We start from the raw sequence: 27862 nt of genomic DNA, 5'->3' as shown, positions 1-27862 counted from the left end.
AACTGCAATGTGTACAGCACCGGTCCTCCAGGCACCCGACTTTTCAAAAGAATTCATTGTCCAGACAGACGCTTCAGAGCATGGTGTGGGGGCTGTTCTAGCACAGATGAATGAGGAGGGCCGAGACTTACCTGTAGCCTTCATCAGCCGGAGGTTACTTCCCAGGGAACAAAGGTGGAGTGCGATAGAGCGTGAGGCATTTGCTGTGGTCTGGGCGCTGAAGAAGCTAAGACCCTACTTGTTTGGGTCTCACTTCCGGGTTCAGACAGACCACAGGCCCCTCAGATGGTTAATGCAGATGAGGGGTGAGAACCCAAAGCTGTTGAGGTGGTCCATTTCCCTACAGGGGATGGACTTTACGGTGGAACACCGCCCTGGTACAGATCACGCCAATGCTGATGGTCTGTCCAGATTTTTCCGCCTTAGTGATGAGGACTCCCTGGGTGAAGGGTAGTTCTCCCCACATTTCAGCTGGAGGGGACACGTGTTAGACCTGGCATCATTGGCATGAGTCTCTCCTCCATTTTTTTACTGTTTGCCTCCTCTGTTTACGATGTTTTTGCTGGTTTATTGCTTTGGGCACTGTGCCACTGCTGATCAGTGCCACAGTGCAAGTGCTCCCTATGTTAAATTGTTACATTGATTGGTGTTACCATGATTGGCTTGGTTGACTTACTGTTCAGTCCCTAGTCTAGTGCACTGAGTGTGCCAAGGGCGTGTAAGCTAACTGCTGCTGGTGGGCTTGCAGCACTGGTTGTGCCACCCACAGAAGCAGCGTGCAAAATGTGTCTCAGGCCTGCCACCGCGGCGCCTGCGTGCAGTCCCTGACTGCCATGTCGACTTGGTAAGGAAACCTACTTACCAGTCTCTAAACCTTCCCTTTGCCACATTTCAGACACCTCTATGGTAGGCCCTAGGGCAGGGTGCATTGTTGGTAAAAGGTAGGTCATGCCCTGATGTGTGTGGCATGACCTAATAGTGAATTACAGCCATTTTCGTTTTTCACTATTGAAGGGCTACCTGCCTCCAATAGGCCAGACTGGGCAGACTGATTATTAACTCCATTATAATCTATCTGACTCAGGGAGCCTGGTAGCAAGTCGAGTTTAGTATCCCTGAACTCAGAATTTAATAACACACCCTTTAGGATGGATGGTTTTTAAATTCTATGTTTGAAAATAGCACTTTTAGAAAGTGGCTATTTTCTTGTCCAACTATCTACCGGTCTCTGCTGGTTTGGTGTGTGTGTCAGGGGCTGGGTGGCTCCAGAGGTCTGAGTGAGTCAGTGTGGGGTGAATGGGGCGTTTACACGTAGAGTGAGGGAAGAGTAGCCTGCCCTGCCTGACACAATACTGGCCCCGCCTCCTGCTGGGCGACTGATAGCCCTGCTCCTGCCAGTGACAATACTGGCTCCGCCTCCTGCTGGGCGGCTGAGGACTCTGCCCTGCTCAGTGAATAGGCCAGGTGCCTCTGCCTGGCAACACCCACAACAAACCTGAGATGGTGGGAATTTCCCTGCTTGGACAAAGGGAACAAAGGAGAAAAGGGGTATAAGAGAAGGACCCCTGAACCAAGAACTCAGATCACTTCTGACAAGGAAACCTGTACCAAGGACAAGAAGCCTGCTGATCTAAGGACTGGCCTCCCCTTTCGGCCAGAGTGCTGTTTTGCTGTGGAGGAACCTGAAAGCTGCTTCTTTATTTTTGCCAAGGAACAAGGAGAGAGGAACTTGGTGTGTACTCTCTGAACACTTGCTAGGAAATCTCCAAGGGCTGGAAGAGTGCCAGTCTCCTGCTGAAGTCACAGGGCCAAAAGGACTTCACCATTTGCTGAATTGCTGGAAAGTGTTGTTTCCAGTACACAAGGGAGAATCTGCAGTCTCGACGCCGCCGACGCCGCCGAATCCAGCTCGACATCGTGAGTAACGGCTCCAGTGTCCTGAGCCTTCGACGCCGGCCGCCGGGCCCAATCGACGCCAGCAGCAACGCCAGTGAGCAGTGGGTATCGGCCCCGGCTCCAAGTGACCCCGTCTCGACGCCGGAATCGACGCCAGTGAGGAGTGAGTATCGGCTCTACCTCCAAGCGACCCCGTCCCGACGCCGCTGCTGATCGCATCGACTCGACGCCCTTCTCGACGCCGTGAGCGCTGCTCCGGCCCGACATCCTTCGACGCCGCTGCGGATTGACCCGACTCCGAGGCACGATCGACGCCGACCTCGACGCCGACATCTCGACGCCGTGGATCATCGTTTTCTTCGTTTCTCAAGGTACTGTACTTGTGGGGTCTGTTGCAACTCCAGGCTCGACGTAGCGCTCCTCGCGGTCGACGCCGAACCTTGGGAATCTTGTAGACTCGACGTCGTGTGACTCCTGTGGGGGTTACATTGTTGCCAAAGAACTGTGCTCAGAAGAATACTTTGCTAAAGAACTATTTGCCAAGAAGAAACCTTACTTGAACTATTATTTTTCCTTCCAAAGAGTATTTATTAAGACTGTGGTATATTTTTGTCGTTATTTGGTCTTGTGCTAAACCTTATATAAAGATCCTATTTTTATAATAACTTCTGTGTCGTGTCCATCTGTAGTGTATTCACTTTATTACTGTATGTGGTCATAAATGCTTAACACACTGCCTCTGAGATAAGCCTGTCTGCTCTGCCAAGCTACCAAGGGGGTAGCAGGGGTTATCTGAGTGTATAATCCCCTTGCCCTGACTAGAGTTGGTAGGTCCCTATTTGTCAGAAGTGTATACCTCTGCCAACTAGAGACCGCCGGTTCTAACATTGGTGGCAGCGGTGGGATTTGAACTTTGCATTTATGACTCATGTGCAGTGATTAGTGTACGCTACATAGTGAAAGCAGACCATAACGCAGCCACAGTCTGTTTGGTAGGATATTCTATTTTTGTTCTCCGCTTTCCTGGAGCTTATTTTCTTAAACACTGCCAGTTTTGACCATGGAGAATGCCGGAGCTGCTACACCTGTGGAGAATGTTGTGGGGGAATTCGATAAGGAGAAGATAGATTCCTACACGCTAAAAGATCTAAAAGGATTTTGCAAGCAGTTTAAAGTTCCTACCACAGGTGTCTCCAAGAAAGAGGGCTTCCTCAAAGCGCTGAAGGCCTGGTTAGAGGCCAGAAATCCCTCTGATCCGGTGGTGGTACCGGAAGAGGAAGAGGAAGAGGAAGAGCCCACAGGTGGGCCAGTGTCATCTCCAGGCAGTAGTGCGTCCTCTAGGAGCCTTTCCCCCGAAGAATTAGAAGACAGGGAGAAGGAGAGGGGGTACAAGTTAGAAATGGCGAAACTTAAATTAGGAGGGCAGTTGGAATTAGAGAATGCGAGAAGCAAGAGAGAAGCTGAAATGGAGAGCAAAAGATTAGATTTTGAGAGAGAGAAATTAGCGTTTGAACGTGAGAAGATGGTGAGGGAGATGGAGCTTAAAACTAAGAGTTTAGAGTTGAATCCCTCTGGTGGCAGCACTCCATCCGTGCCTGCAGAAAGTAGGTTTTATTTTCCTAAGGATGTGATCAAAGATTACAGTAAGAATGAAGATATTAGCCAATGGTTTAAAGCGTATGAGTTAGCATTGTTGGCCCACCGGGTCCCTGAGAAGGATTGGGGAACGGGGTTGTGGAGCCGCTTTACAAACGAGGGGAGAGATACCTTGTTGAGCCTTCCTGCTGAGGATAGGATGTCTTATACTCATATGAAAGATGCTTTAATGCTGAGATATGGCTTAACTCCAGAAAAGTACAGACAAACCTTTAGAGAATGTAAGAAGTTGCCTGGTACTACGTGGGTTGAATATGTGTCTTTTTTCTGCAGAACCATGGATGGTTGGATAAAGGGTAGCAAGGTTGATAGTTATGATGCTCTTTATGATTTGTTCGCTTGGGAGCACTTGTCTAATAACTGTTTTCCAGAGCTACGCCAGCACCTTGTTGATAGCAAGCTATCTAACCCGAGAAAACTTGCTGAGGAGGCGGACCGCTGGGTCAGTACCAGGGTCCACAAGGGTCCAGTGGGAGACTCAGCCAAAGGTGGGCAGGGTCCCCAGCAGAAGAGTGGGGGGGACAGGGGTAAACAGAGGGAGTTTCAGAAAGGGCCCCAAAGTAGTCCCCAAGGGAACCAAGGGAAGGGTTCCCAGCCTCCCCCTGGAAAGAAGCCAGAGGCCCCGACAGGTAAACCTGTTCACAGGGGCCCCATGACCTGCTATGCCTGTAAGCAGGTGGGACACCGTTATTATGATCCCCAGTGTCCCATGAAGGATTCGAATGCACCGCCGCGTGCACCCCCTCGTCAGGTAGCGAGTGTAGCCCTGGGAGGGGAGGAGATGGGTGCCCCCGGTGGGTGGGGTCCCGCAGAAATGTCCCTGGTCTCTTTAGGAGACGTGGAAATGGTCCCTCCAACCCCTCTGCCTAGTAACACTAAGAAATATAGGCAGTGGGTGACCATTAATGGCCATAGGGTGGAAGCTCTCAGAGACACCGGAGCGAGTGTGACAGCTGTCAAGTGTCACTTGGTGTCCAGAGAGCAGGTGGTCCCTCATGCATTCTACCCCGTTGTAGCTGCTGACAACTCACAGAGTAAGTGTGAGGTAGCTCAAGTTCCTTTTGAGTGGGGGGGGGTCTCAGGTACTCTTCAGGTTGCTGTGAGGCCCGCCATGCCTGTTGATTGTCTCTTGGGCAATGATTTGGAGGACTCCCCTTGGGCTAAGGTGGAGAGAAAAGCGCATCTGGAAATGTTGGGTCTGCCTGAGTGGGTGTGTGCGACCACCCGGTCCATGTCAGTCAGTAAGGGTGTTGATGGGGGCCCGGAGCCTGGAAGTATGGCCCAGGTCCCAACCGTGAAGAGAAGAGGCAGGGGGCGCGGGAAACCGTCCCCCATCGTTCCCGCGGTCCAGGAGGGAGCAGACCCTGAGGGGGATGCCCTGGAACCGACAGGAGAACAAGTGGCCGAACTGGGAGACCTGCCCGAGCTGACCCATTGGCAGCAGGATGGTGGTCCCTCCAGGGAGGAATTTTGTGCTGAGCAGAAAGTGTGCCCTTCTCTTGTGGGTATGAGGCAGCAGGCCTCAGCCCAAACGACAGGTGATCAGTCAGGATCACATTGGGTCTACTGGGAGAACGACCTCCTGTATAGCGAGCCTAAGGCTGCTGAGCCTGGGTCAGCCCGTGTGCTGGTGGTACCCCAGCGCTTCAGAGCCTTCCTACTGGGGTTGGCTCATGACGTTCCGTTAGCTGGACATCTGGGGCAGGACAAGACCTATGACAGGCTTGTCACCCATTTTTATTGGCCCCAGATGAGAAGGGATTCAGATATCCATTGTAGGACCTGTCAAACTTGCCAGGCAAGTGGGAAAAGTGGGCGGAAGCAGAAGGCTCCCCTCCAACCTTTTCCCGTCGTCAGTACCCCCTTTGAGCGAGTGGGAATTGACATTGTGGGGCCACTGGACCCCAAGACAGCCATGGGCAACAGGTTTATCCTGGTCTTGGTGGACCATGCCACCCGGTACCCGGAAGCCATCCCTCTCCGAACAGTGACGGCCCCCGTGGTGGGACGGGCACTGATGGGTGTTTTCTCCCGCATGGGGTTCCCCAGAGAGGTGGTGTCAGACCGGGGCACCAACTTCATTTCGAATTATATGAAGTCTCTGTGGAAGGAGTGTGGGGTAACCTACAAGTTTACCACTCCTTACCACCCTCAAGGTAATGGGCTGGTTGAGAGATTCAACCGGACCCTAAAAGGCATGATCATGGGTCTTGAAGAACCAATGAGGCGTAAATGGGACGTCCTCTTGCCATGCCTGCTGTTTGCTTACCGTGAGGTGCCACAGAAGTCTCTAGGGTTCAGCCCCTTTGAGCTTTTGTATGGTCACCCGGTAAGAGGACCTTTGAGTCTGGTCAAAGAAGGCTGGGAGCAATCTCCCAGGAAACCTCCCCAGGATGTATATAGTTACATGCTGGCCTTTAGGAACCAGACTCGGCGCTTCAGAGATCTTGCTCAGGCAAATCTGGAGGCCAGCCAGGAAGAGATGAAGCGGTGGTACGATCAGAATGCCACTCTGGTTGAGCTTCAACCTGGTCAGAAAGTTTGGGTCATGGCCCCTGTGGAACCTTGTGCGCTCAAGGACAGGTGGACCGGACCATTTGAGGTTGTGGAGAAAAAGAGCGATGTCACCTACTTGGTGGACTTGAAGTCTCCCAGGAACCCCTTAAGGGTCCTGCATGTCAACCGGTTAAAGCCCCACTTAGAAAGGTCCGAAGTGGGCATGCTCCTTGCCACAGATGCTGGGATGGAGGAGGAGAGTGAGCCTCTTCCTGACCTCCTGTGTGCAAAAGAAAAAGATGGGTCAGTGGATGGTGTTGTCCTCTCTGACACACTGACCCCTGAGCAGCAGCAAGATTGTCGCCATCTGTTGGGACAATTCCCTGATCTGTTCTCCTTAATCCCTGGTGTCACTCAGTGGTGTGTCCATGATGTGGACACTGGGGACAGCACTCCTGTGAGGCACAAGGCCTACAGGGTGACTGAAAAGGTCAGAGCATATATCAAGGAGGAGGTCTCCAAGATGTTTGCCTTAGGGGTGGTTGAGTCCTCTAGCAGTCCTTGGGCCAGCCCAGTGGTCTTGGTCCCAAAGGCTGCAGCGCCTGGTGCTTCACCAGAACTTCGGTTCTGTGTGGATTACCGAGGACTCAATTCGGTCACCAAGACTGACGCGCACCCCATCCCCAGAGCTGATGAGCTCATCGATCGGTTGGGGGCTGCCCGGTACCTTAGTACGTTTGATCTAACGTCTGGGTACTGGCAGATCGCCTTGACTGATGGGGCAAAAGAGAGGTCTGCATTCTCCACACCAGATGGGCACTACCAGTTCCGTGTGATGCCCTTTGGGATGAAGAATGCCCCTGCCACATTCCAGAGGTTGGTTAACCAGGTATTGGCCGGGCTGGAAGATTTCAGCGCCGCCTACCTGGACGATATAGCAGTGTTCAGCGCCAGCTGGGAGGAACACTTGCGCCACCTCCAGGAAGTGTTGTTGGCCCTGCGCAGAGCAGGCCTCACAATCAAGGCTAGTAAGTGCCAGATTGGGCAGGGTTCAGTGGTGTACTTGGGGCACCAAGTAGGGAGCGGCAAGGTGGCCCCCCTGCAACCCAAGATAGATACCATCCTGGCTTGGGAACCGCCCAAAACCCAGACTCAGGTGAGAGCCTTCTTGGGTCTCACGGGTTACTACAGGAGGTTTGTCAAGGGGTATGGCAACATTGTGCACCCCTTGACCTCGCTGACTTCCCGGAAGCAGCCGAGACTTGTGATCTGGACTGACGCCTGTCAGAAAGCCTTTGACACCCTGAAAACTGCAATGTGTACAGCACCGGTCCTCCAGGCACCCGACTTTTCAAAAGAATTCATTGTCCAGACAGACGCTTCAGAGCATGGTGTGGGGGCTGTTCTAGCACAGATGAATGAGGAGGGCCGAGACTTACCTGTAGCCTTCATCAGCCGGAGGTTACTTCCCAGGGAACAAAGGTGGAGTGCGATAGAGCGTGAGGCATTTGCTGTGGTCTGGGCGCTGAAGAAGCTAAGACCCTACTTGTTTGGGTCTCACTTCCGGGTTCAGACAGACCACAGGCCCCTCAGATGGTTAATGCAGATGAGGGGTGAGAACCCAAAGCTGTTGAGGTGGTCCATTTCCCTACAGGGGATGGACTTTACGGTGGAACACCGCCCTGGTACAGATCACGCCAATGCTGATGGTCTGTCCAGATTTTTCCGCCTTAGTGATGAGGACTCCCTGGGTGAAGGGTAGTTCTCCCCACATTTCAGCTGGAGGGGACACGTGTTAGACCTGGCATCATTGGCATGAGTCTCTCCTCCATTTTTTTACTGTTTGCCTCCTCTGTTTACGATGTTTTTGCTGGTTTATTGCTTTGGGCACTGTGCCACTGCTGATCAGTGCCACAGTGCAAGTGCTCCCTATGTTAAATTGTTACATTGATTGGTGTTACCATGATTGGCTTGGTTGACTTACTGTTCAGTCCCTAGTCTAGTGCACTGAGTGTGCCAAGGGCGTGTAAGCTAACTGCTGCTGGTGGGCTTGCAGCACTGGTTGTGCCACCCACAGAAGCAGCGTGCAAAATGTGTCTCAGGCCTGCCACCGCGGCGCCTGCGTGCAGTCCCTGACTGCCATGTCGACTTGGTAAGGAAACCTACTTACCAGTCTCTAAACCTTCCCTTTGCCACATTTCAGACACCTCTATGGTAGGCCCTAGGGCAGGGTGCATTGTTGGTAAAAGGTAGGTCATGCCCTGATGTGTGTGGCATGACCTAATAGTGAATTACAGCCATTTTCGTTTTTCACTATTGAAGGGCTACCTGCCTCCAATAGGCCAGACTGGGCAGACTGATTATTAACTCCATTATAATCTATCTGACTCAGGGAGCCTGGTAGCAAGTCGAGTTTAGTATCCCTGAACTCAGAATTTAATAACACACCCTTTAGGATGGATGGTTTTTAAATTCTATGTTTGAAAATAGCACTTTTAGAAAGTGGCTATTTTCTTGTCCAACTATCTACCGGTCTCTGCTGGTTTGGTGTGTGTGTCAGGGGCTGGGTGGCTCCAGAGGTCTGAGTGAGTCAGTGTGGGGTGAATGGGGCGTTTACACGTAGAGTGAGGGAAGAGTAGCCTGCCCTGCCTGACACAATACTGGCCCCGCCTCCTGCTGGGCGACTGATAGCCCTGCTCCTGCCAGTGACAATACTGGCTCCGCCTCCTGCTGGGCGGCTGAGGACTCTGCCCTGCTCAGTGAATAGGCCAGGTGCCTCTGCCTGGCAACACCCACAACAAACCTGAGATGGTGGGAATTTCCCTGCTTGGACAAAGGGAACAAAGGAGAAAAGGGGTATAAGAGAAGGACCCCTGAACCAAGAACTCAGATCACTTCTGACAAGGAAACCTGTACCAAGGACAAGAAGCCTGCTGATCTAAGGACTGGCCTCCCCTTTCGGCCAGAGTGCTGTTTTGCTGTGGAGGAACCTGAAAGCTGCTTCTTTATTTTTGCCAAGGAACAAGGAGAGAGGAACTTGGTGTGTACTCTCTGAACACTTGCTAGGAAATCTCCAAGGGCTGGAAGAGTGCCAGTCTCCTGCTGAAGTCACAGGGCCAAAAGGACTTCACCATTTGCTGAATTGCTGGAAAGTGTTGTTTCCAGTACACAAGGGAGAATCTGCAGTCTCGACGCCGCCGACGCCGCCGAATCCAGCTCGACATCGTGAGTAACGGCTCCAGTGTCCTGAGCCTTCGACGCCGGCCGCCGGGCCCAATCGACGCCAGCAGCAACGCCAGTGAGCAGTGGGTATCGGCCCCGGCTCCAAGTGACCCCGTCTCGACGCCGGAATCGACGCCAGTGAGGAGTGAGTATCGGCTCTACCTCCAAGCGACCCCGTCCCGACGCCGCTGCTGATCGCATCGACTCGACGCCCTTCTCGACGCCGTGAGCGCTGCTCCGGCCCGACATCCTTCGACGCCGCTGCGGATTGACCCGACTCCGAGGCACGATCGACGCCGACCTCGACGCCGACATCTCGACGCCGTGGATCATCGTTTTCTTCGTTTCTCAAGGTACTGTACTTGTGGGGTCTGTTGCAACTCCAGGCTCGACGTAGCGCTCCTCGCGGTCGACGCCGAACCTTGGGAATCTTGTAGACTCGACGTCGTGTGACTCCTGTGGGGGTTACATTGTTGCCAAAGAACTGTGCTCAGAAGAATACTTTGCTAAAGAACTATTTGCCAAGAAGAAACCTTACTTGAACTATTATTTTTCCTTCCAAAGAGTATTTATTAAGACTGTGGTATATTTTTGTCGTTATTTGGTCTTGTGCTAAACCTTATATAAAGATCCTATTTTTATAATAACTTCTGTGTCGTGTCCATCTGTAGTGTATTCACTTTATTACTGTATGTGGTCATAAATGCTTAACACACTGCCTCTGAGATAAGCCTGTCTGCTCTGCCAAGCTACCAAGGGGGTAGCAGGGGTTATCTGAGTGTATAATCCCCTTGCCCTGACTAGAGTTGGTAGGTCCCTATTTGTCAGAAGTGTATACCTCTGCCAACTAGAGACCGCCGGTTCTAACAGTCTACGTTTTTCATCAATACCATATCTTCTCCTGTAAAATCCCATACTTCGGGTTTCACTGTTTTCTTCAATTCCTGAGGCAATTGTTCTGGGTCAAATACAACAAATACCTCAGTAACTTCGGGTTCCATATTGGCCATGGTCATTTTATACAGTGCATCCTCATCAGGTGTTTCAAAGGCTATGCCATCTGGAGTACAGAAAATCATACAATTCATTTTACACAACAATTCCCTTCCTAACAAATTTACAGGGCTGGTATCACACACGACAAAGCGGTGCATATCAGAAAATGTCCCTATTTTAACTTTACCTGGTTCAGTAAGATACGTTTTTATCTGTCTGTTTGAGACTCCGACTACTTGGATTGTGTCATCCGAGAGAGGAAGATTTTTGATGTCAGCTGATCTAACAGTTGAACGAGCAGCACCAGTGTCTACTAGGAAAGTAATATTTTCATCATTTACCTTTCCGTCCACAAAAGGGCCTGTCTGGTCTACCTCTAGAGTCGCACCAAGTACGCACTCTTCTTCCTCTCCTCGGCACCGTGAATAACTCTCTTCTGACTCACTCTCATCGCGTTGCAGCCAATACTGCGAAACAGCACTAGCGCGCAGTAGCTTCGTTACCTGTTCCTCCGTGTAGAATCCTGTCTCATTACTGTATCTATGAGTGTTTACGCTCTGTGGAAAAGGTGGCTTTGGAACCTGATACTGTTGGGCAACAACCTGCTGCTGTCGCGGCGGTTGACAACTCACCTCATTCTGCACCTGTGGATTTAATGATGCATTATCACCATTAGTACCTGGGGGCAATTTACACTCAGATTTCCAATGCTTTACCTTTCCGCAGTTATGACATGGCCACTTCTTTTTGGCTTCGTCTAAACTGATCTGTCCCTTTCCTTTTCCAATATTAGGTTTTTGTCTCATATGGCCCATGCCATTTGCTTGTTCAATCAGTTGGGCTTCCTGTCTTTCCACTACCTTAACCTGAGCCCACATGGCCTTCTACTTTAGCTTGCGTTGTTTTGCTTCAATTTCGTTGCTAAAATATTTCACATGTCTCAGTACTTCATCGATCTTTTTATTTTGCCAATCTTCTGTATGCTGTTTAATCATTTCGCTTACCTCAGGTCTCAACCCACACATAAATCGATATACAAAATGACTTAAATTCTTATCACTTAATTTCTCATCCCCACTGTATTGCTTAAAAGCCAACAACAATCTCTCATAATAGGCATGTAAAGATTCTTTTATTTCCTGGTGAGTTCTATCAATTTTTACCAAATCAGTTTCTTTCAGAGGTACTTTATTTTTCAAAAAGGTAATTACCTGTTCATACTTTCTCATTACTTCTGGATCAGGGGCACCTGTTTTAGGATCCCTAGGATACTCTTGAGTGGGCCAACCGACTGTTATTTTACAGTCCGCCCATAGATCTGCTGGCACAATGATGTCGAACAGACCATTCAAATCTATCCATAGTACTTTTGATAATTTGAAAAACCTCTCTACCTGTCGATACCACTCCACCGGCTTCTCCCTTAGTCGGGGAAAATCCTTTGTAAATGATAAAATGTCCTGTCTAGTCCAGGGAACATGCACAAACCCTCCTCCTGGGATTTCCCTCATGGGACATTCTGTTACTACGTCTCCTTTTCTCTTACTGGGAACACTGAAAAGGTCTTAGCTGTTGCCTCATCTCTTTTCCGAAACCACCTGCTTTTCCATCTATCTACATCACCCCATTTCCTTAGTAAGGCAATCAGTTCTTTGATTTGTGTTAACCTTCCTGCAGTATTTAAATTGTCGATTTCCTTTTCAGAGAAATCTACTCTATATGGCTTCTGTAGTGTTCTTATTTTTTCAAAATCAATCCCCATTTCGCTTGCTGTCTCTTCCAATTTCTCTTGCAAGCTTCTTGCTCTCCATGTTATACTTTTACAAAGAAACATTAACTCTTCGTCCTGATATGCTTTTAATTTTTCAGTTGGAATAGTCCCTACTATTAGTTCTTCCAGTGTTATTTTTAACTTTGCTACATCTAAAGGTTGAGGTTCTGTATCGTTTCGCTGCAAACTCCTTAACCAATCGCTCAATTCATCAGAAGTGGGACCTACAGGAATTGTTTCATTTCTTATTCGCTCTATAGTTCTCTCTGGGGTCTCTGGTGCGGATTCTGTTGTCATCAGCGTTTTACTTGCTGGACTTTGATTAATTGTCAGATTTTTAGGAGTACTTAATCCTGAGGTTCCTACTAATTATCCCCATGGATTTTCTCCTGAATTTCTTGTTTCTGTCTCAATTGGTTTATTACTATGGTACGGAACTGTCAGACAATGCTCGCTGTCCTTCTGTTTATCAAAGACAGGCATCACTGGTCCTATAGTTATAGGCACAGTTACAGCTTCAATATTTTTAGTTAATTCCCTAATTTTCTCAGTTAGCTCCAAAGTAGTCCTAGCTAATTCAGCTGAATTTTCATTTACCATCCTAACAGGTTGTACTATTTCAGTTGCTCTAAATGGATTATTCTTCATCAACAGCCAACTCGCCACATTCATCAAAGAGCACAACATCCTCAACTCCTCCCCAAACCGGCTTCAGAAAAAACCACAGTACAGAAACCGCCCTCCTCGCTGCAACAGACGACATCCGCACCCTAGTGGACAAAGGAGAAACAGCAGCCCTCATCCTCCTCGACCTCTCAGCGGCGTTCGACACCGCACCCTAATACGCAGACTCCACGACGCAGGGATCCAAGACAAGGCCCTCAACTGGATCTGCTCCTTCCTCTCCGGCAGAACACAGCGGGTCAGACTCCCCCTTTCCTCTCCGACCCTACACCTACCACCTGCGGTGTCCCCCAGGGGTCCTCCCTCAGCCCTACACTCTTCAACATCTACATGGCTCCGCTTGCCCCCATCGTTAGAACCTACTGACTCAACATTGTGTCATACGCAGACAACACCCAACTCATCCTCTCCCTATTCAATAAACCCAATACCGCCAGGCACAATTTTCGAGAAGGCATGAAAGCCGTCACAAAAAGGATGAAAAACAGCTGCCTGCAACTAAATACCAACAAAACAGAAGTACTCATCATGGGTCAAAAACCCCGATGCATGGAACGACACCTGGTGGCCCACCGCCCTCGGAAGCCCGCCCACCCCCACGGACCACGCACACAACCTGGGAATCATCCTGGACTCCGAGCTCAAAATGGACTGCCAGATCAACTCTGTCTCGTCCTCCTGCTTCCACACCCTCCACCTCCTACGTAAGACCTTCAAATGGATCCTCCTCGAACACAGAAAGACCGTCACTCACGCCCTGGTCACCAGCAGACTCGACTACGTCAGCGCACTCTACGCCGTAATAAACAAAAAACTCACCCGCAAGCTGCAAAACATCCAGAACGCTGCCGCAAGATTGGTCCTTGACCTGCCAAGACACTGACACATCTCCCAGCACCTGCGCACACTCCACTGGCTTCCCATCAAAGCTAGAGTCACCTTCAAGATGCTCACCCACGCCCACAAGGCCCTCCACAACACTAAACCAGCATACCTGAACAGCCGACTCAAATTCCACGCACCCCAGAGGACCCTACGATCTGCCCAGCTCTCCTACGCTGTGGTCCCCCGCACCAGAAAGACCAGATCAGGAGGCCACTCCTTCTCCTTCCTCGCAGCCCGAGCCTGGAACGCCCTGCTACTCCACCACGAACAGACAACATCGCTCCCCATCTTCGTAAGAAACCTCAAAACCTGGCTCTTCGACAGACCCCCCCCCTTGATGGACTGGAGCCTGCTAACCCCCCCCCCGCACCTTGAGACCCTTACGGGTGAGTAGTCGCGCTTAACAAACACCTGATTGATTGATTGATTCACTGTCCTAGGGATTTACTAGCAACTCAATTACGCCAATCATGGAGAAACCAATTGCCAACAGGTTTTAGACACGAAGCACTTCTACTTGAGCACTGGTCAGCAGTGGTCAAGTGCCCAGAGTCCTAAAGCCAGTCAAAAACAGGGGGTCAGTAGCAAAAAGATAAAGGACACCATGCTAAAAGACACCAGGTCTAACACATACAGAGCCATCCATGATCACACAGGGAGTCAGCATTGAAAGGGAATGATATGGAGAAGCTATGCACAAGGGAACAAGAAATTCAAAGCTCAGAAAAAACATGAACTCTAAAGGCAATTTGGCATTTAGACTAACAGCAAGGACGGACGTGCAAGAGAGTGCCCTATAGCACTTGGGAGCTCTATGCAGTACGAATGAAGCTCAGTAAGATCCTCACCCACGAATCTGGTACAGATACTGACTGCAAATATCCATGTATATTATATACATGCAAAGGCAGGGTCTTTGAAGCTGATACCATTTGTGATGTTATAAAAGTAACTTAAAGATAATATAGTGGACAAGAAACATCGCCTAGGTTATCCAATGTGCCCAGGAATCCTGGTGATCAAAAAGGAGCATGCATGACGGTGACAGCATAAACTTATCTGATGATCAGATAATGATATATAATAAAGGTTTGAATTTGATTCCCTCTCAACATGTAGACGTTTACCAGTTGCGGGTGGACTAGCTAAAGTTTGTGACACTATTGAAACCTAAAGAATGGTGAAGAAAACAATATTCCCATCTGATATGTTGGCATCGACCCATTCTATAAAAGATCTTGCGGTAACAGCAAGGGTGTAGAACTAAAATACACAGCCACAACAGACAAGGTGCTAGCAAGGAGTGCTTAACAGGAAAAAAGGGAAAACACAGGGCACACATTTGGCAGAAAGTAAGTAACAAACCACACAAGAAAACTGGAAGCTAAGATAGAAGGAATAGTATGGTAGCAAACAACAAACTGGAACTAAGGTAAATGGGAAGAAGGCAGACAGGGGCAAAAACTACAGAAGCAGGGAAAGTGCAAGGATCAATGATACACTAAAATATCGCTGGTTCACGAATCAAGGAAACAAGGTAGCACTGAAGACAGCGCTAGTTCAATGAAGAAGAATTGAGCTTTAACTCAGGAATCAGGATTCTTTAGGAAACAAGAATTGACTAAAGTTCAGGAACTCAGGAAACAAGGGGTCAGCAAAACAGGAAGATTGCTACAATGACCAATACTGGACTATAGGAAACTGGAGCTTAAAAGAGCTCAGTATAATCACATGCATCAGGTGTGAGCAGGCTAGCAGCTGTCAGCTACAGGTGTACTGAATTTCTCCACCCATCGTTGGCCTGGATTTGGGATTCTGCTAACAGCCAATTTTAAACCATGAAGGAATTTTTACATTGCAATAGCAAATGTTGCATTTATGTAATTTCTTGTGCGTGTTCAAAAATGCATGTACGCGCTATGATTAGACTGGTCAAGGCAAAATGGAAGAACACATAAGAGCATTCAAAATCTCAAATGACAAACATCCGATGTCAATTCACGTCAGGGATTCGGATTGCCATTCTAAAATATGACATAAAGTTTGTAGGTATTAAAAGTACCAAAAATAATAGAAGAGATCACAATCACGAATCCAAATTAAGAGAAAAAGAACGTTTTTAGCTCTTTAAGCTGAGTTCCTTTAAACATGGTTTCAACATAGATGAACATTTTACACTATCTGTAAAAATGTAAAAGTAGAGACTATGTACATTTGCCCTGAAAACATATTTATGGTCATTTGCACAGTATGAGAAAAATAATCAGTAAGTTATCTAACACATAATTCGGTTTCATGATTAAGATTCAAACCCTTATTTGAGTAATCATAATGATACATCTACTTCTTGAAATCCACGTTACTAATTGATAGTGCCCAATAGGCCCTTAACTTCAAAACCTTACTTCAGCAAAAATCTTTAAAGATGGTAAAGATTTTTACCATTATTTCCATTTAATGTGTGTTTTTCGAGGGTAATTAAGGTCAGACTGTTCAACTTTCAGCACTGTATGGTCACGGTTTGAAAACAGAAATCAATGTATACTTTGTAAATGTACACCTATAAGATTTAAAAAATACAATCGGGCACAAATATCTCTCCGCAACTTAGTATGACTAAGATGGTGAACTAAGTTAACGTTCTATTAATTTGGACAATGAATACATTCAATCATCATTTACAAGGTATTTCCTTTCACTGTAGGCACCTCTCTGTCTCTGATACATTTATACGCCCTTCCACTTGAGTCCTACTAAGCATGTATCTTGCATTTTCAGATGAGCATGAATCAGATCACCAAACAATGAGGGAGAGGTTAGTGTCCATCACATCGAGTCATCTTGTCTTCCCTGATCAACAATTATAGACCACACAACTATTATCGGCCACATAAAAAAAAGAGAACAACCACCTTATATATCGTGTTTCGGGTTCCCATTCTCACCTCCAAAAACCAGAATTTGAGAGCTGACGGGACTAACTGTTGGTGCAAATGCCGGGTGGACTCCATGGCTAAAGTGTGACAAAGGGGCCCGCCTGCCTGTACTTTCCCATGGGGCATTAACCTATCAGAAAAAATTGTGAAATGATGGGTAGTTCCTGACCAATCGAACGGAAACACCAACTGAAAACTCAGTTTTAATAGATGAGTGTGCTTTGCATGGAATGAACGTAACATTCCAGGACACACCTGGAAAATACCAAAGACATCCATGTGGTGACCCAAAGGGTGATTAAAAAGCTGGCTGAAACATGTTGACTTACATAGATGTGGAGAAAATAGTATTCTCCAGGCACATCTTCTTCTGTTTTTAATTTAGTTCGAAGCACCTAGATATTAAGGATTGTTGAAGGGACTTGGGGGATATTTTAACTAGGAAATATGATCCGAATAATACTGAATGGATCCAAACAACCCCCACTACCCACCCACAAGGGCAAGGGTTGAGACCATCCAGAGGTATTGGACGACCGGATGAGGACTCAAGGATGAAGTATGCCGCACACATTTTGTGAAGGTGAGATTCCTTTTAAAAGAGTTTAAAAAATGTTTTATGTCTTTGGGCTGCGCACTAGGTATTTCACCCAGAGATTGGCCACCATTGATGGTCCCCAAGTCAACACTCCTGATATGGATGAGGCAATAAAAAAGCGCACATAATGGCTGCATTTAAATCTAAAGTCAAGGGTGCTCAAAAACTTCAGGTTATCATGGCCTCCAAAGAGGAGCTCTTTTTCTTTTAAAAATATTATCCCGGCATTTCTACTAAAAGTGCTAATTGTTGTGCTGTGAAAGTTATAGCGAGCGTTTGGAGGAACTAGGGTCAAATTCGCACAATTATTTCCACTTTTAGACCATAGCGAGCGTAATTTGAGTTTGCAGCGTACTCATCTGCCCCTTTTTGTTTGTCTGCCAGTAACTTGCAGCCCCATCTTAAATCGTACAACCGTGTGTACACTTACAATACAAGGGACTGATCGCATAAGGTTATTTATCATTTAAGGTCAACTGCAGCATACTGGATGCTCGTTTTATTTGGATACTTTCATTTTCCCCATTATTAACAAGATGTGAGGGTCCATTTGTTGTATTGCAGAGCCGAGGTAGAGCTGGACAATCTGCAAGCTTGAGGCACTAAACTTCCATTCCTCTGACACACTGAGTTAATAAGACCCTTTACTTTTCTATTATGGCAACATTCTCATTTTATTTGTTCACGTCTAACAAAATTTAAGATGTCCTATTTTATTTGATGCCCCAGTTATCACACTGTGACTGTAGCTCTTGGTCTTGTAATAATAGGTCTGAGAATCTCAGTTTGGGGTTATCACTCTCCTTCCATTACCACAACTCTCTTCATAGATTTATAACTTGGTGTCATGCTTTAATTTAAGGATCCATTCTAAGGATCTTTTCTATGATTTGCGATCTTTTTATTGAGTACTTAACTAGAAGTAAATGGCAAATCTAGGTTCTTCATCATATAAATATAAATTGTGAGGTATGCATCTATGTATTGAAATCAGGAGTATCTATAGATTGTCCACTAGTAAATCATGTATTTATTTTGAGTTGAGAGCAGAAATGGAAACTCGAACTTCATAACTTTTAACTTAAATAAACATAGTAGTGTTTTGTGGCCATCTAATTGTGTCTTTATTTTCAAATAAAAACACAAATGGAAACTTAATCCTCATGTTTTTTAACATAAGCAAACAGAATTGTGTTTTGGGGATATTTAAGGGAATGTGATTTCAACCACTTTCTTGACTATGACTATTTTTCTCATTCTAGTTCACTTTGGAAAGTTTATTTATTAATTCAACCCAACGTAATGTATTCACAAATATCTCGTTTTTAGGTAAATAATTGACATTGATAAAGCTTTTGGAGCTTTCTTCCTGATTTGTGATTTATATTGTTTATGTTTCTCTATATAATTGTATCTCTTTGTCATTTTTATTTTATATATTTTTTTGCTCTGTTCTGATTTATATGCTGTTGATTGGTGCACTGCCTAATGTGCAAATCATGTAGCACTTGACCCACACCATTTAAAAAAAACTCTTTAGAACTTGTTTAGAGTATTGTTCAGCCATAAAGAGGCGACATATTAATATTAAAGGTTGCAAAAAACTTGCAGGCTTATGTTTGTTGTTTATGATCAAGAGAATATCTATGATTAACAGATAGCATTGTTTAATCAGAAAACTGCATCTGCAACTTGAATTTCACCAATGATCTCAAAATCTCTGTCTTATTCATATGTGGAATTGCATTTTTGTCCCAGCCATCTCATTCTTGCGTAGCACTGTAGCCATTTGTAACACCCACTTATTGGTGCGCTGGCCCTTAAGTGGCTTGGGCACTAACCTAGAAAAACTCCCATAATACCTTCCTCCATGAGTGGAGCTTTCATTATATTTTGTCGGGGTCTGTATTCTTCAGCAACTATTATATGTAATGAATCAGTCAATTGAGTCTAAAAAATCATTGAGATTTTCCTCTCAAGGTTCCCTTCAATTTGAATATGAACTTTTTAAATCTAAATCCAGCTCATTCAAATGCCCATTTGGCGTTTCTACCTTAACAAAGGTATGAGTCCCTTCCAAGTTCAGGAACGTCTTAAACTTCAGGTGGGCTGTTGTTCTTTCTCCCTGTTTCTATTCTTCTTTTCTTTCTGATTTTTCTTTTGTTGCTATTTTAGGTATTAACTGGGGTTTCTGTAGATTTGTGCTGAGAGTGTCTCTAACCATGGAGAACTTATTTTGAGTTAAAATCCGCTGCAAATCCACTTTTTAGTTTTTTCCAGTCTTGTGGAGTTGCAGCATACTTTTGATGAATTGTCAATAGTGCCACATCATTTTTTATATAGCTAAGAACAATTTTAGCTGTAGCCTTAATATTACCAATTAACTCCAAACCAAATCAACGGCAGATGAAGCATCCTGCTCCTCCTGTATTTGCATCAGGACTTTAGGCAACACATCTACTGAATCAATCAATCAAAGCCATTTACAGAGCACGCAACTGCCTCAGCTGAGGCGCCCCGGAGCTAAAGCGAGACTGAAGAATAGATTGACCAGCTTAATCTATGCCTGACTGAAGAGCCAAGTTTGTAACTCCTTCCTGAATCCCTGTTCTGTCTCAGCCAAGAGTAGATAAGTGGGCAGTGCATTCCAGAGCTTAGCCGTCTGTACCGAGAAAGACCTGCCACCTCGTTGTGCTTTGGCATACCTCGGAATGTGAAGAAGTCGCAGATGATTAGATCTAAGGGTTCGCTCCTGATGGTACAAGCTAAGCCTGCTCCTGAGATAGTGTGGCCCTATGCCCCTTAAGGCTCTTAAAGCCAATGTCAGGTCTTTAAACTCAATCCTCTTGGCCACAGGGAGCCACTTATCTACGCTTGGCCACAGGGACACTTGACCTCCTGGTAGGTCGCTCCCCCCTGCTGCAGCTCTGCCTGCACCCCCGCTGTCACTTCTCGCTGATCGCTGCTGTTGCCACCGCCGGTGAATTCGAGGCCCTCCTCCACCCGCAGGCTTCCACCTGCGCCTCATCCCTGGTGGCCAGTGGTGGCCTTTAGGTTCGTTTTTCACTGTTCGTTTGTGCACTGTTTCCTTTTGCCGCCGTTGCCTTGTTCCTGCATATGTCTGTGCCCCCTGCCCCCACTCGCCGCTCTGCTTTGTGCCCCCTATATTTTATATCCTGATCTCCGCTTTGCTCTGTGCCCCCTGCTCGCTGCTCTTCTTTGTGCCCCTTGTACTTTGCATTCTGTATCCTGATCACCCCTCTGCTTTGTGCCTCTGTATTCTGTATTCTGGTAATCTGATCGCCGCCTGCTCTGTGCCCCTTTGCTTTATGTTCACCTTTCACTCCTCTGTGCCCCGCACCGGTCTCCCGTCCTCCGTCCCCGCCGCTGCCTCCCCTGCGGCCCTGCCCCCTCCACGCCCATTCTCCACACCCGTCCCTCGCATCCCGCCTCCCAGCTGCTCCTCCCTCCCCACCTCCCCATATATGGCGGCCGCTGTGCAGCCGCGCCGCAGGCGTGCCAAAGGCAAGCCTAAGGCAAGCCCATCTGCGCCCGTCCGCGCCTGGACCACGCCCAGCGCCAGAACCCCTGGCCCTCGCACCTGCCAGGTCGACCACCTCCGCTACGACGCCAAGACCTTCATCGCTCTCAACCCAGGAAGAAATCACACTTGCTGCAAGGCCGCCCCGAGGCGCACCCACGGCCCCTTCACCTGCCGGAACTGCAGCTTCTCCTGCCACGAAAGTACCAAAACACCCACCACAACAGAAGCCAACCAGCTTAGATGCATCCTGATCAACACCCGCTCCGCACACAAACACGCCGTCGAACTCTGGGACCTACTCGACACCACATCACCGGACGTCGCCTTCCTGACCGAGACCTGGATGAACGAAAGCTCCTCGCCAGACACCGCCATAGCCATCCCAGACGGGTACAAGATCACCCACAGAGACCGCACCAACAGGGCCGGAGGAGGAATCGCCATCGTCCACAAAAACACCATCAAGATCTCAACAAACACCAACGACACCCTCAGCACCGCCGAACACATGCACTTCCAGATCCACACGAACCCAAAGACCACCCTAAGAGGCACCCTCGTCTACAGACCTCCAGGACCCCGGCCTCAATTCTGCGACCTCATCAGCACGCACGCGCTGACCTCCACCTACTACATCCTCCTCGGAGACCTGAACTTTCACCTGGAAAACAACAACGACAGCAACTCCTCTACCCTGATCGACAACCTCGCCAACCTCGGACTGAAACAGCTCGTCACGACGCCGACCCACGCCGGCCACACGCTAGATGTCATCTTCTCCTCAAGCCCCCACGTCACCTTCAGCCACGCCTCCGAACTCACCTGGACAGACCACCACTGCATCCACTTCTCCTTCCGTAAACCGCCCACACACCACCGCACCCTACAGACCCCCGCCGCCGCTGGGGCAAAATCACTGGTGATCAACTACAAACAAAACTCACACTCAACCCCCGACGACCCCAACCGACCCGGATGAAGAGGCACTCGCCCTCGAACGCTGGATGAACGACTGCGCCAACACCGTCGCTCCACTGAAAAACCCCACCAACACAGACACCAGCAGAAGAGTCAGCTGGTTCACCCCGGAACTCCTCAACTCCAAACGCACCTGCCAGAAACTGGAAAACATATGGCACAACGACAAGACGCCAGACAGCCGCGCTGCCCACAAAGACGCCATCCGCAACCACCACCACCTCATCAGGACCGCCAAAAGAACCTCTTTCACAGACCGCCTTGACAACAACGAACACAACAGCAAGGAGCTCTTCACCATCATGAAGGAACTCTCCAACCCCAGCTCCAACACCAACGACATCCCACCATCGCAAGCCCTGTGCGACTCCCTCGCCACCTTCTTTCACTGTAAAATCACGACATCCATGACAGCTTCAGACCCCGGATGACCCCTGCCGACCACACCGCACCGAATCCACCACACCCCACCGCCCACAACACCCTGACAACCTGGGCCAACATAAGCATCAAGGACACAATCAAGACCATGGGAACAATCCACTCCGGATCCCAGTCCGACCCTCTCCCGCACCACATCTTCAACAAAGCCAGCAAGTCCACCACTCCGCACCTGCACAAAATCATCAACCTGTCCTTCGAGACCTCCACCTTTCCTGAGATCTGGAAGCATGCAGAGATCAACGCCCTACTGAAGAAACCCAAGGCGGACCCGAGCGACCTCAAGAACTTCAGGCCCATCTCCTTGCTTCCGTTCCCAGCTAAGGTCATCGAGAAGATAGTAAACACCCAGCTCACCCGGCACCTTGAAGACAACAACATCCTAGACCAGTCCCAATCAGGATTCCGCAGCAACCACAGCACCGAGACCGCCCTCATCGCCACCACAGACGACATCAAGATCCTGCTGGACAGCGGCGAGACGGTGGCCCTCATCCTCCTGGACCTCTCCGCCGCCTTGGACACCGTCTGCCACCTCACACTACGCACGTGCCTCCACGATGCAGGGATCCGTAACAAGGCCCTGGACTGGACCACCTCCTTCCTCTCTGGCAGAACGCAGAGAGTCCGCCTCCCCCCGTTCCGATCCGAGGCCTCCAAGATCATCTGTGGCGTCCCTCAAGGATCCTCCCTCAGCCCAACACTGTTCAACGTCTACATGGCACCACTAGCACGCATCGCCCGACAGCACGACCTCAACATAATCTCCTACGCCGACGACACTCAGCTGATCCTCTCCCTCACAAAGGACCCCCTCACCGCCAAATCCAACCTCCACCAGGGAATGAAGGCCGTCGCCGACTGGATGGAAGACAGCCGCCTCAAACTGAACACAGACAAGACGGAAATCCTCATCCTCGGATCCAACCCCTCCGCATGGGATGACTCTTGGTGGCCCACTTCACTGGGGTTCCCCCCGGCCCCCACCATCCACGCACGCAAACTGGGAGTCATCCTCGACTCAAAACTCTCCATGACCAACAAGTCAACGCAGTTTCCTCCACCTGTTTCAACACCCTCTGCATGCTCCGCAAGATCTACAGATGGATTCCGACCAACAAGAGGAAAACAGTCATCCAGGCCCTAGTCAGCAGCAGACTCGACTACGGAAACGCCCTCTACGCCGGAGCCCCGTCCAAGCTCATCAGCAGACTACAGAGGATCCAGAATGCCTCCGCACGCCTGATCCTCGACGTCCCGCGCCGCGACCACATCACCCCCCACCTGAGGAACCTGCACTGGCTCCCCGTCGACAAAAGAATCTCCTTCAAAATCCTGGTCCATGCACACAAAGCACTCCACAAAACCGGCCCTGCCTATCTCAACAGTCGACTCTCCTTCTACATACCCAACAGGAACCTCCGCTCCGCTGACCACGCCCTGGCCACGGTCCCACGCATCCGGAGAACCACTTCCGGAGGCAGGTCCTTCTCCCATCGCGCCGCCATGACCTGGAACACCCTCCCCCTCGACCTGAGACAAACCGAAGACCTGCTGTCTTTCAGGAGACAACTCAAGACCTGGCTCTTCGACCAGTAACAGCACCTCCCTCCCCCACCCAGCACCTTGAAACCCTACCGGGTATGTAGTGCACTTTACAAATTATGTGATTGATTGATTGATTGAATGGAGCTGCCTCAGATAGGGGGAGATATGATGGCAAAAAGAGACCTAATGAATGATCCTAGCCGCCACATTCTGAATTATTTGCAATCTAAGAATCATATAAGCTGGAAGCCCCGGGTGTCAGCTATTTCTATAATCCTAGCGTGAGGTCACCAATGCATGGATAAAGATTTTTACAGATATCCTCTGGGAGAAAACGCAGTAGCTTTCTGACAGATCCTAACTTCACAAAACAGGATGAGAAAATATGCCAGATTTGAGCCGTAAAGGAAAGATCAGCATCAAACCTCATTCCCAGGTTTCTAGCAGATGGTACCGGAGTTGGTGGTGGATTCAACTCCAAAGGCCACCAAAGGCTGGATGAAGGAGGCGCCACCTGACTGAAAAAGAGTACTTCAGTCTTGTCTGCGTTTAATTTCAGAAAATTGCTGTTCATCCATTTTGAAATATCTTCCAAGCACACTTTGAAGTTAAGAAATGCTGCTTCAGAGTGTTCTCTAAATGAAAACACTAGCTGTGTATCATCCGCATAAGAGACAACCTTCACTCCCCAGGATTCAATGAGAGTAGCCAAAGGGGCTAAATATAGATTTAAAAAACTGTCTCAGAGCCGAGCCCTGTGGCACTCCACAAACCAACAGTTTGGATGAAGATGAAAAAGGGTGAAGGAAGACCTGTTGAGATCGATCTTCTAGAAAAGACTAGAATAGAACTGTACCCTGAAAGCCAAAATGACTTAATCTCTTCAGCAGGGTCGTGTGAGCTACTGTATCAAACGCTGCCAACAGATCTAGTAGTACTACCTTAGCGGAAGCATCTACGTCCAACGTCTCTCTGACAGTTTCGGATACTTCCAGTATTGCAGTCTCCATGCTATAACTTGCATGGAAGCTGGATTTTGTATCATGCAGCAAACCACTGGCTTCTACAAAGGCGGCAAATTGTCACTGAACAATCTTTTCTAGGATTTTCACTGGTGCCTATAGCAATGAGATTATGCAAATAGCATCTGCGGGGGAGTTGAAATTACGTGTATTGCATCTATGGGGGAATGGATACTTAAAACAGACATGGCTATGTGAGTAGTGGTTTTTTAATCCCGACATAAAATAAGAATTAGCCGTGATCCTCATTATTATTGTGTCAATTCCCCATTACGGGACGACTCTCCATTCATACAGTCCCCAGGTCTTAATAGATTGTGGCAATCGGTCTTCTAATTTGAGACAACAGAAACCAATACTCACATAGCCATGTCTGTTTTCAGTGTCCATTCCCCCATAGACGCTACACACTTAATTTCAACTCCCCTGCAGACGCTATTCGCATAATTGAAGCAAGTGCGTCCACCTGTGAAGCACACCGGGTATTTAAGCACGTCCCGAAAGGACGCCAATACCGACGGAGTGTTCCACGCCAGCCAAGTAGGTCTCAGAGCGGGTCGCGAGCTTTGACGAAGTAAGCGGGGTTTTTAAAGGGATCCAAAGCCTCTAAATGGTGGGGCAAAACACCTCACCGTTGTGTCTTTTTCTCATGAACCAGTGTGTGACTACAAGCCGGATCCCGCTGTTGGAAACTCATGAGGCTTAGCTCTGACCTCAGCAGAGTAAGACTTTCTCTCAGCTAATCAGCCTTTTTTCTGCACATTACGCATGCTAGTTTTCCGCTATTGACTTTTCTGACACAATGGCGCATTTTACAGGCAAACATTGAACTGTACACTGTAGAACCGTCACAAACCGAATGTCACCGCCGCAATTATCCGGTTACAGCACGAACACCGCGGTACAGAATCACGTAATTTATATGTGCATTCAATGAAAGCTACCTCTTTATTTGTGTGTTTGTCTGTATTGTATCTGTGTTTTTTCTCCTACAGGTATTAAGCAGAAGAGGAAATCCTCCTCTTACCTAGAGCGCACCTTAGAGAGTGTGTCACATACCTGGTCACATACACATTGGCCTAGTTTTAATCACTCTTCACATTTTTCACTTGTATAGGTCCTGAAGAAAGCCAGTTCAATATGCGGCCTGGCTGAAACATGTTGACCATAGTGGATGAAGGAAACCATAGCTCTCTCAAAGTACATCCACCGCTTTGTTTTTAATACTGCCAAAGGCCCATCAATAAAATAACCCCCAAGGGTAGTGGGACCCCAGAACAGTTTTTTAATTTACACGCACACATCACCACTGCACACTCACTTACCTATACCCGCTCCGCTGTAAACAGGCGTCGTAGCTTGCCCGGGGCACACTCTGTGCCACCGGGTGGGGTCCGATGATGAAGTATGCCACCAACTAGGTTGGTGGGTGAGGGCTTTCATTTGAAACAGACGTTTCCTCTATCAGAGAAAACACGCATATTGCTTTCATCCAGAGGCTAGTTCTTGTTGATTATTCATATACCTTTAAGGGAAAGTGAACTAGCTCTCACGTTCCTCTCTCTCCCTTTGATACTTACACTTTACGATATTAAACATTTCTTTAGAGGAGTTCTCCGCATTCTCAATGTGCCTCAAGAAATATTCTCTCATCTTAAGTCGCATCAGTGTGCGGAATTCTTCAAGATCCACCTTATAGGCATTTTTAGCTGAGGGATTATACGACCTTCTCCAGCAGTGCTCCAGCTTTTCTCTGCTCTAAGTTCCACAGAGAACCAGGGGGTCGGTAGCTTAGATCTATTGACTGTAACTGTTTTTGAAAGGGAGAGCGCGTTCGGTGCATTACAGATCCATATGTTAAAACAGATCGAATCACTTTCGGGGTTTCCTGTCAGGGATGGCAATGTTGCTTGAAGGGCAGGCCCAAAGGCCTCCTTTGTGACTTTCTGCCAGTTCCTCCTCTTTTCCGAAGTTTTGCAATTTATTGGTTGGTTGCCCTTGCCACTGAAGCTGAATGGGACAACAAAGAGATCCATCCATAGCAAGAATTTGGGGGCCTCTGTTCTCATACTGTGGTTATTTCAGAAGGTTAAGTCCAGCGTATGGCATGCACTATGAGTCGGGGAGGTAACAAACTGAATAGGTTAAGGCCAGCATTAGCTGGGTAGCTTGAGGGCAGTTCAGGACATCGGCATGCATGTTAAAATCTCCCAGAACCGTGAAATTAGCGTAATGTTTTGTCAGCTGGGCAATGGCGTCACATTGTTCTGACATACAGCTATTAGGGCAGCCCGGTGGCTTATAGACCAGCATGCCGGTGAAGGAGAAGGAGGGTGTAAGCTTGATGGAAAAGATCAAGCCATCAATAGAAGCCATTTGGCCCAACATGGATGTAGAAATCTCCCATGTGTCTCTCAGGACAATGACAACCCCTCTCCCCCCCACCCTGTATCCACCCCGGCTGGAGCACAAAATCCGAAATCCGGGGGTAATAGCCAGGGCCAGATCAGGGTTGGAGCCTTCCTTCAACCATGTTTCAGTAAGACACATAAGGTATGGGTTTGTAGCGTACACGTAGGTATTTGTTCCTTTATCAGTAGGTATTTAGTTCTGAACAATTTTTAGAAAAAATAATAATAGAAGTGACTGTTACCGTGGGGCATGAGCGGCAACATTGGGCTGGTGCTTGGCTGCGGTAACGGCTTCAGGGCAACGACCTGTGCTTGTGCGAGGCTTCCTTTGCTCGCACAGGTTGGATTGAGTGTTGTTTTCCGAGGGCGCTTTGTGAAAAGGATTTGTTCCTCAGAGGCAACCGTAATAGTGACCGTGACGCCGTCATGCACACTTATGTGACGACGTTGCGTAGGGGCCATTTTGCAAAAGGAAGTCTTTTGCATAGAGATTAAATGGATTGAAGGCGTGATCACCATTTTGGAAAAGGTAGTGGCAATTGTTACCTCAGCCCAACTAACTGCTGATTTCATAGCGTTTTGATTATCAGCAGTTTAAGTAGGATAGCAGCAGTGTGAAGATTAATTTTAAAAAGTGAAGGTAGATTTATTTAAAAGGTTTGACAGAAAGTGATTTATCTGGAGATAGGGATGAATATAAATCTTTTCATTATTATTAAGGTGTTGGGGACGCTTCGTGAGGAAGCTGGTGCATGAGGAAGTAAGGACCTCTGTAAAG

At 48.1% G+C, this 27862-nt stretch overlaps 1 long non-coding RNA gene across 1 annotated transcript in view; it reads right to left on the bottom strand.

The window, feature by feature from the left end:
• The window catches only part of LOC146809523 (uncharacterized), a 111803-nt gene extending 84363 nt beyond the window's left edge, over window positions 1-27440 (bottom strand). The window contains exon 1 of the long non-coding RNA XR_014966448.1: window positions 27327-27440. This is a non-coding gene — a long non-coding RNA (uncharacterized LOC146809523). The remainder of the gene's footprint in view (window positions 1-27326) is intronic.
• Between the last annotated feature and the right edge of the window lie 422 nt (window positions 27441-27862).

Source organism: Triturus cristatus, chromosome 7 (genome assembly GCF_964204655.1).
Source record: "Triturus cristatus chromosome 7, aTriCri1.1, whole genome shotgun sequence".
Classification (NCBI taxonomy): domain Eukaryota; kingdom Metazoa; phylum Chordata; class Amphibia; order Caudata; family Salamandridae; genus Triturus; species Triturus cristatus.
The sequence above is the reverse complement of the archived record's forward strand: the minus strand, read 5'-3'. Positions and strand labels throughout refer to the sequence as shown.